Genomic DNA, 10317 nt, shown 5'->3' with positions numbered 1-10317 from the left:
CTCTCTCTCTCTCTCTCTCTCTAAGTAGATCTATCTATTTGATATTTTTTCTTTCTGGCCTTACTTAATTTTTTTCTTGCTCTTGAAAATTATATATGGGTGTTTCGCCTGCATGTGTATCTGTGCGTCACATGTGTACAGTGCCCCCTGGAGGTCAGAAGGAGGTGTTGCATTCTCTAGGGCAAAGAACTGGAGTTAAGAGTGTGAGTTACCACGTGGGTATGGGAGCTGGGGGTGAAGAGCAGCAAGCGCTCTTAATTGCTGAGCCATCTCTCCAGCCACCTCCCTCCTCTTTGAGATGGAGTCTCACTATGTGGTCTTAGCTGGCCTGAAGTCACTATTGCAGAACAGGGTGACTTCAAACTCACAGACATGCACCAATCTCTGCTTCCTGAATGCTGCGATTAAAGGTAGAAGGTCTGGCTAACCAAGTGTTTTTCTTGCTGAAAACATTTATATTTTATTTTAATAAACACCTTAGAATTTATGAAGTAATGAATTCTAAGAATAGGCTTTTAGGCATCAGGTGAGGTATGTAAGAGATTGTTTTTAGGAAAGACAATCTTTCAGTGTGCATGTGTCTTTGAATGTGTGTGTGTGTTTGTGTGCGCGTGCTCATGCACATGTGCACATGTCCTTGGGCTCCTGCTCCATGTATCACCAGCTATCCCTCTGAGGTCTGATTGTTCGGTCACTGGACACCTGATCCAGACACAGGAACAATTTGTCAAAGGGGCACTTTAATATATTAATGCATTATTTAAAAACCTATTTAGCTTCCAAGTTTTAATAATTAATTAATTTATTTATTTATTGGTTTTTTCGAGACAGGGTTTCTCTGTGTAGCCCTGGCTGTCCTGCAACTCACTCTGTAGACCAGGCTGGCCTCCAACTCAGAAATCTGCCTACCTCTGACTCCCAAGTACTGGGATTAAAGGTGTGGGCCACCACTGCCCAGCTTAATAATTTATTTTCAAGCAATATACATCAGATAACCTTGGCCTGCTCCTTACTTCATTGTGCTCTCCATCCATGTTCCTCCCTGCTCAGCGTTGACCGCTTGTGCTAACTTGGCCCCAAGCCATAGATCCTGCTTCATGTCAAGTGGCTTCCTCTGCAGCCTGGCTCACCCCACTGTGCTGGCCGCAGGCTTCTAGTGGGATTTCATTCCAGCTGTCTCCCGGGTGGGTCTTGCTTTCTATCAGCAACTGAGGTCCTGCTCTGTTGACAGAGGGACCATGAATGCTTGGGGTTCATGAATGTTTTGGGAGTCTGGAATCCTGTTGCCAAATTTGATGAGTTCATGTGTGTTTTATAAAGGAAGTAAGGGGTCTATAATTTATAAGAAATCTTTGGAGCAGTCTAGTGACCCCCAAGTGTAAGAAATCACTGGTTTAGATGGCTGATCTCCATATTTCAAGTATATAAAAAAAAATCTACCATGGGGCATATCATCCGGTATCTGTTGTTACTATCAACACCATGTTTAATTTGTCACTATGGCAACCAATTTATGTAGTTGTATTAGTCAGGGTTCTCTAGAGGAACAGAACTGATAGACTGAATTTAACTATCTATATAGAGAGAAAGGGGAATTATTAGAATGACTCATAGACTGCGGTTCTGCTAGTCTAACAATGGCTGCCTACCAATGAAAAGCCCCAAGAATCCAGTAGCTGTTCATTCCTAAGATCACATATTAATAAAAGCATCAAAAATAAGACATTTTACAAACTTAAAAAGTTCCACAGCCTTAAAAATTCAAACACTGGGGCTAGAGAGATGGCTCAGTGCTTAAGAGCACTGGCTGCTCTTCTAGAGGCCCTGAGTTCAATTCCCAGCAACCATATGGTGGCTCACAGCCATCAGTAATAGGATTCGATGCCCTCTTCTGGTGTGTCTGAAGACAGCAACAGTGTACTTACATACATAAAATAAATAGATCTTTAAAAAAAATTCAAACACTTTAAATATTGTTATCTCTTTAAAAATACCCAGTCTCTGGACAGTGATGGTACATTCCTTTAGTCCCAGTACTTGAGAGGCAGAAGTAGGAGGGTCTCTGTGAGTTCAAGGCCAGCCTGGTCAACAGAGCAAGTTTCAGGACAGCCAGGACTACATAAAGAAAAAAAAAACCAGTCTATTTTTAAAATCTAAATCCTCTGTAAAACCCCAAATTATTATTATTATTATTATTATTATTATTATTATTATTATTATTAATTCCTTCTTTGGTTTTTCAGGACAGGATTTCTGTGTAGGTTTATCTGTCCTGGAACTGGCTTTGTAGATCAGGCTGGTCCTCAACTCGCAGAGATCCAACTGCCTCTGCTTCCTGGGTGCCATCATACCCAGTCAAGATCTCTTTTTTAAAAGTTTAAAGTCTTGGGCTGGAGAGATGGTTCAGCAGTTAAGAGCACTGACTGCTCTTCCAGAGGTTCTGAGTCCAATTCCCAGCAACCACATGGAGGCTCACAACCATCTGTAATGGAATCTGATGCCTTCTTCTGGTGTGTCTGAAGACAGCTACAGTGTACCCACATACATTAAATAAATAAATAAATAAATAAATAAATAAATAAATAAATCTTTTTTAAAAGATTATGAAAAAGTTGAAGGTCTCTCAGCTGTGGACTCCTGTAAAATAAAAAACAAATTAAATGCATGATTACAATCTGAACAAAGCAGAACTAAACACCAACAGTGTAAATAACTCAAGTGTCCAATATCTAGGATTCACTTACAACTTTCTAACCTTTCCGAAGGGCTTGGGTCACTTCTCTGGCTCTGCCCTCTGCAGCATGTACAACTTGTCTTCTAGGCTCCAGCTGGCTCCACTCCACCACTGATGCTGTCCTTGGTAGTCATCCCATGGCACCGGCATCTCCAAAATACTGGGGTCTTCTGCAGCTGGACTGCACTTTCACCAATAGCTTCTCCTGGACCTTCTTCATGGTGCCAAGCCTCAACGTCTCTATATGACCCCTTCAATCCTGCACCTTCACCAATGGCCTCTCCTGACCTCTCACAGTGCCAAGCCTCAGCTGCTCTCTCTGACCCCTTCATGTCTTTAAAGGTGGCTGTCTACTCAAGGCATAACCTTGGTCACCTCTGGAGCACAGCTGCTGGGTGCTGACTGTCAGAGCACACTCCTCTCCCAGAAGATTCCTCCTTAGTAGGACTGATCTATTCTTTTTTTAAAAATTTATTTTCTGTATATGAGTACACCATAGCTATCTTCAGACACACCAGAAGAGGATTTCAGATCCCATTACAGATGGTTGTGAGCCACCACGTGGTTGCTGGAATTTGAACTCAGGACCTCTGGAAGGGCAGTCGGTGCTCTTAACCTCTGAGCCATCTCTCTGCTAGTTTCACAGCTCCAGTTAACCAACATCAATTGTCCCAGTTTCATTTTAGTGATGCTGGTCTCTTGTAATTACAGTTGACTCTTTTTTTTTTAAAGATTTATTTTATTTATTTTATGTGTATGAGTACACTGTAGCTGTACAGATGACCATGAGCCACCATGTGTGTGGCTGCTCTGGCCCCACTCACTCTGGCGCAATTCACTGTAACTGTCTTCAGACGCACCAGAAGAGGGCGACTGACCTCATTACGGGTGGTTGTGAGCCACCTTGTGGTTGCTGGGATCCGAACTCAGGACCTTCGGAAGGGCAGTCAGTGCTCTTACCCTCTGAGCCATCTCGCCAGCCCCTACAGTTGACTCTTTAGGCCCAGCTGACCAGCACAGACTCTTAATTCAAAATAGCAAATATGCAGCTAGGGGTGGTGGTGGCACACTCCTTTAATCCTAGCACTCTGAGGAGGCAGAGGCAGGTGGATCTCTGTGAATTTGAGGCCAATCTGCTCTACAAAGCCAGTTCCAGGACAACTAGGGCTACACGGAGATGTCTTGATATGCAGCAGGCCTGTAAAACCTTTAAGTAATTCTCAAACTCCCTTCAAACTTCTATAAGCCAGGCCACCACCATCTGCTTTTCTCTCAACTCTTCTCTTCCAGGTTCCCACAGAATCACTCACCAAGTTTTGAACAATCTTGGTTTTTGTTTTGTGGGTTTTTTTTTCACCCAAAGCTTCAAAGTCTTTCCACAGTTCTTTCAAAAACAACATGGTCCTGCCTGTCATAGTGATACCCCATGATTCGGGTACCAATTTCTGTCCTAATTGGGGTTACTGTTGTTGTGTTAAAACATAATGACCAAAAGCAATGAACATGGAGTTTACTTGGCCTATATCTCCACAGCATTGTTCATCACTATGGGGAAATCAGGGCAGGAATGCGAGCAGGGCTGGTCCTGGAAGAGATGGGGGAAGAGGCTGCTTGCTGGCTGGCTCAACCTGCTTTCTTATAGAACCCAGGACCACCTGCCTTAGGATGGCACCTCCCACCATGGGCTGGGCCGTCCTCCTTCAATCGCTAATTAAGAAAATACCCTACAGGGTTTGCCTGCTGTTTAGGCATTTTCCCAACTGAGGTTTCTTCCTCTCAGATGACGGTAGCTTGAGTCAAGTTGACGTAAAACTAGCCAATATGGGTTTTACAATATGAATTGTGCGTGTTAGAGGCAAAATTTGAGGATTAGACCAAGAGGCCACTGGGTTCGTTTTGGCCAGAGTAAGGCTCACATTTACTGAGAGGGGTGCTCTTCTAAAGAGGATAAAGACCCTTATCCTCCTCCTATCCACAGCAAGATGTTGAGGCCCATGTCTGAAAGGGAAACTGGCTTTCATGGTTCAGGTGTCATGGACCTGGAAAAAAAGAGGAGATCCAGAAGGAGCAATGTGCAGGGAGTGGAAATGGGGAAGTCCTTCTGATCATCTGCCCATTGATCACATTCATGGCTGTATTTCAGTTGAGACTGAAATCACTAGGCAGCCACACATTTCAGATTGAGGTGACTCCTTACTGCCATAAAGGTCAAAAGCCAGTGTGCTGACACAACTCCCCCCACCCCACTCCTGAGTCATTGTGTCTGAATGACTATGCTGACACAAGCGAGCCTCAGCAGGTGAATCCAACGGACAGAAGTGGGGCACGGGGCAGCTTGGCAGAGCAGAGGCACTGGGCACAGGGGTTTTCTCTGCTCTGTGACCAGAGAGCTAGCTGGCGGTTGATGACTGGAGCCAAACACAACAGTACAGAAAGCAAGAGGACTTGCCATAGAGGAGGTGTGGGATAAGCTTTGGCCCTCACATCAAATGTCTTCAGAGGTGATGTGTGATGAAGGCCAGGTGGAATCCCCAAACCAACCGTAGAGAGCTTCCTGTCAATCTTTTATGAATCCCTTTATACTGAGCTTTAGGGGTACTGAGCAGAGAGGTGGCAGCTTACATTCAGAGGTCACAGCTGCGCACCCTACTCTGGCAGAGCAAGGAAGGTGTGAAAGCCTTGGCGGGAACTTCAATGGTTCGCTCGGCATGAAACAGGGACCAAAAATTGGCGTGTGCAGTTCTCCATCGTATCACTAGGTGGCAGCACCACCCAGGCCTGCTGTCCCCGTGGCTCTGTCTATAACGCGGGGCTAGAGAACCTTCCTTAGCATTTCAAGCCTGGCCCGAAGGTCCCAGCTTTGGGGGCGGCACAGGCCAGCCTGAGTGTTGTGTCCGCACTTAATTAACACGGGAAAAACAGTTAGCCCCTTTTGAGGCTGCTTCTGTATCTAAGATGAGGGTGACAACAATTCCTGAAAACATCACAAACAGAAAATGGGGCCGAAGAGGATGCCACCAGCAGTCTCTGCCACCCCTCGGAGCACATTTACATCCCCCCCACACACACACTGCATTGCAGTTATTTTTATTATTTTGTCCTTCACACTCACCCCAGTGCTTACTTCAAACAAGCACAGGAAAGCATTTTGAGGTAGGGAGAGAGGGCAGGACTGTCATCACTCTGGAAGTGTGAGTCCCCTCCCTCTCTCTACAGGCTGCCTTGGTCATTATGTCTCATAACAGCAATAAGAAAGTCACTAGTACGGAGAAGGAAGAGGGGTAGAGGGGCAGAGGGGCTAGGATGGTGAAGGATCGCAGAGTCCCAGAATCTCCCGCAAGGGTGTACCTTCAGTGACCTAAGGAGCTCCTCTCGACCCTTGTATTTGGTTTCAGACCAAGGACAGGGGCCTATTTTACAAAGCAAAACAGATCTGGCCACTAGATTCTCCCAGCATCCCTTAGTCCCTACCTGGCATACCCTGCCCCCAACTTGAACTTTGCAGCCCAGGGGCTTGGCTGCCCCCCCCCCCCGGAAGCTCTTCCCTGCATAATCCAGACATTTTGGTCGCTCTCTTTTTTTCCTTCTCTCTTGAAATGTTGAAATGTCATTGCAAGTCGCCTCAGGCCCTCTTTCTTATCTTCATTGAGTTTATTAATATTGGACTCCAGATTATAAAATGAGAAAAGTCTTTCTGACTTTGAGGTTTTTTTTTTCTTTTTTTCTTTTTTTTTTTAATCCATAAATTTGACGCTAACCCGGGAGTCGGTGGGATATCTGGGTTGCAGTTTTTAAGACATTGGTATTCCCACTTGTGGTCTGGCCAAGCTTTTTTCTGACACTTGGCACTGCTGTGTTTGGCAATTTGGTATAGAGAACACAGCATCAGCTTTTCTTTCTTTTGCCAGGGCTTCAAAAAGGTCAAAAGAAGATGGCAGCTGAGAATCATCTGTGATAGCTTATTTCTCCGCTGCCAGGGAAATGGGTCAATTCAAACCAGATTAGATTATATTAAAGGCAGGTTTATTGGGAAGCTGCTCTCCGTCAAGTTCAGAGTCGCCATGGTGAGGGGTATGGGAGGGTGCACAGGTACAGAGAGAGAGAGAGAGAGAGAGAGAGAGAGAGAGAGAGAGAGAGAGAGAGAGAGAGAGAGAGAAGAGAGAGAGACCAAAATGCCAAAATGTCTGGATTATTCAGGGAAGAGCCTCTGGGGGAAGGGCAGCCCAGCCCCTGGGCTGGAAAATTCAAGGTTTGGGGCAGGGTATGTCAGGTAGGGACTGAGGGATGCTGGGAGAATCTAGAGATCCAGTCTGCTTTGGTATGTAAAATGTGTGCCTCAGTCCCATGTCTCTGATCCGAAAACAAACACCTTGAGGAGTAAAGCTTCCACCACGTTCCAGTAACCTCATCCCCGGAGAGCAAAGCTCTGGGGTTTCAAATTCCTAGCCTTTATTTAAAGGCAAGCAGCTATGTTTGGTGTGTATGATGGAGCAATGCGCCTGAAGCTAAAGGTTGAGCTCAGCTGTCTGTCAGCTGTCATACCTTCCAAGTCAGAGGTGGTTCCTGTTAGAAGCAGCAATGGTCGTCCAGGTCAGCTAGCTTCTCTGGGGACTGGTGCAGGGTTAACAGAATACCTGGCTTCTAATAGGGCATAGACATCCCAGTACCCACTTAGGGAGCCCTGAGTGTCAGGACCCAGTGTCCCTCTCTGGGAAATCTGTATACGGTCATTGTCTTTTGGTTTATGAATTTGTGGAACAATATATTTAGCTCACAGAATACAAGGGAAGATACAGAAGACAGCGGGAACTTGGACAGCTAATCAGGGGTTCCCTGGTCAGGGCTTCTCCTGTGGCCACACCCATCTCTGAGAGCTTGAAGCGTCAAATTCCCAGGAGAAGTTCTCATTGGCTCAGCCTATATCACATGGTTGCACCTTAACCAGATAAGTCAAGCCCTCTTGATTGACAGTCTTTTGCCTAGAAGGAGGTAATTTTTAAAAGTTTATTAGCATGTTAATTATACATAATGGGTTTCATTAAGACATCTTTATATTTTGATTATAATTACCCACCAGTGCTATCTTTTGTCCCTCCCCTCTCATTGGTCGCCTTCCTCTTTTTTGAGGAAGCCCCTCTCTTCTCTGTAGGTCTTTGGTGACTGCCTGAGGGCCTTCCCCAGTGGACCGTAAGTCGTTGGTGATGGGGCAGCCGGAAGAGGAGATAAGAGGAGGGGCACGAGGAGTGAATCAGGCGACGGTATTCTGGGAATCTCACAGCTCTGACTGATTAGCAATCTGGTGCGTCTTTATTTATACAGTTTTCACAGAGCAAAGACAGACTAATGATTATCTAAGAAATAGAGATTATGGTTTGATTTTTTTTATTACATGTCTAAGGTTACAAGTTCAGTCACAAATAGAAAATACAAACAACAGATATTATTTTTATTATCAGCCCTATAACTTCAATTTAAAGAATCTAAAGAGTGTTCCCTCCAAAGCAAACACATTTATTATATGACAGCCTGCTTGGAGGTTGGCAGCGTTTGCGTTTAAAAGCACTCCAGACAAACAAAATATCTAAACTGGTCTCTCTCTCTTTTTTTTTTTAAGATTTATTAATTATTATTATTATAAATGAGTACACTGTAGCTGTCTTCAGATACACCAGAAGAGGGCATCAGATCTCATTATGGGTGGTTGTGAGCCACCATGTGGTTGCTGGGATTTGAACTCACAACCTTCAGAAGAGTAGTCGGTGCTCTTACCCGCTGAGCCATCTCACCAGCCCCCTGAACTGGTCTTTTTATGAGTAGCAAATACTAATGCCTAACTTCCTTTACTATATATTTCATCATCTACGCTATAAAGTAGGAAAAATTTATTTTAGTTCAATCTATCTTGTTTACTGAGTTCTTTTTCCCAGGGGTGTACCCCCTATGCCCCCTATCTTTAAACTACATTTTCAGAGAGTTCTAAGCTATAACTAAAAGAGACCTTAGTCTGTAACCTGTTCTCATGGCCAGTTAGAGTTTGTTAGTGTCTCTGCTTACCCTGCACCAATTACATTGTTAGAGCTTGCTCAGGACCAGATACCCTAAAAGAAGGTTGCTGGAGTCATGGCCTCATCTGGCTATGTGCTTCTCCGTGCTTAATAATCACCAGGGCATAAAGAAGTCTTCCAAATAGAGCCAGATAAAGATAATTTTAGGATTTTCCTAAAAAACCAGACCTAGCTTTCTCAGGAAAAGACATAAAATGAATCATCATGCAGAAAGTCCCCGGGAATGCAACCGGCAGAGACCAAAACCCAAAAGTCAGACATAGAAGGACAGCGGTTGCAGCGCTCATCTTTGCTGGGACTGTGTCAAGAGGCTGGGTTGCGTGTGACTTCTTGACTCTCGTTTCTGTTGGATATGGCCGTGTCAAGGTGACCTAATGAATTTGGTTGCTTATAGGAGCCTGGGTGGAGGGTTGTTTACAGCAAGCACGGGCATCTTACCATCACCGAAGAAGAGGCTCCTCCCACCAACCACCAACTACTTACAGATCCTGGGGCGGGGCGGTTCTTGAGCTCCAGCCTGCTCCATGACAGGGCGTTGACGGAGACTGAGTCCGAGAGTACAGCATGCTCTGCCCAGAAGGCAGCATTCCCCGATACTCTACCCCTTCCTCTAGCTCTTACATTCTTTCCACTTCCTCTTCTGCATTGCTCTCTGAGCCTTGGAGAAGATGGGATAGCTGTTCTATTTGGTACTGAGTAGTCAGTCAACCAAGCATCCTCATCCTTTGACTGGTTATGGGGCTCAGCTGTTACCACTGCCCACTTAGCCTCATGCCAAAGCTGACAGCAGGAGTATCCTACTGGCACATGCTATTTAACAGGCACTATGACAAGTACCTCGTTTCCATTTAGTGAAATATCAGTGGTTGCTTCACCACTAGGGCCCATGCCACCCCAGCCCTGGGCTTTTAAACAGGTTTACAGGTATTGGTTCCCTTGATTATTACTGTAGCAGACTTGCTACTGTTGTAATGCTGGGCCCATCTTGCCTGGAAGGTTGGTAAGGTAGCAGGTAAGACTCTAGGTGACAATCCTTTTCTAGCAGCCTGTAGAGCATCTGCTAGGGCCTGCAGTGAGGAAGCTTGTGGCTCAGTCCCAGCTTGACTCCTCAATGCCCTGTGACCAGAACATGTGCTCTTCGGCATTAATGTCTTAATGTTCTGGTGGGCACCCAACATCAGAATAATCAAAGAGAGTCACTTTTTAAAGATTTATTTATTTATTTCTAAAGATTTATTTTTATTTATTTTATGTGTATGGGTACACTGTACCTGTACAGATGGCCATGAGCTATCATGTGTGTGGCTGCTGGGAATTGAACTCAAGACCTCTGCCGGCCCTGCTCGCTCCTGCGTAATTCACTGTAGCTGTCTTCAGACACACCAGAAGAGGGCGTCCGATCTCATTACAGGTGGTTGTGAGCCACCATGTAGTTGCTGGGATCTGAACTCAGGACCTTAAGAAGAGCAGTCAATGCTCTTACCCGCTGAGCCATCTCACCAGGCCCCCCCCCCCCCC

The 10317-nt window shown here is 45.3% G+C and overlaps 1 long non-coding RNA gene across 1 annotated transcript in view; it reads left to right on the top strand.

Annotated features, from left to right (window-relative positions):
* Positions 1–8093, top strand: part of LOC116079894 — a 23244-nt gene extending 15151 nt beyond the window's left edge. Inside the window, exon 2 of the long non-coding RNA XR_004114191.1 lies at positions 7884–8093. This is a non-coding gene — a long non-coding RNA (uncharacterized LOC116079894). The remainder of the gene's footprint in view (positions 1–7883) is intronic.
* The last annotated feature ends 2224 nt before the right edge of the window (positions 8094–10317 follow it).

Source organism: Mastomys coucha, unplaced genomic scaffold (genome assembly GCF_008632895.1).
Source record: "Mastomys coucha isolate ucsf_1 unplaced genomic scaffold, UCSF_Mcou_1 pScaffold6, whole genome shotgun sequence".
In the NCBI taxonomy this organism is placed as follows: domain Eukaryota; kingdom Metazoa; phylum Chordata; class Mammalia; order Rodentia; family Muridae; genus Mastomys; species Mastomys coucha.
The sequence above is the reverse complement of the archived record's forward strand: the minus strand, read 5'-3'. Positions and strand labels throughout refer to the sequence as shown.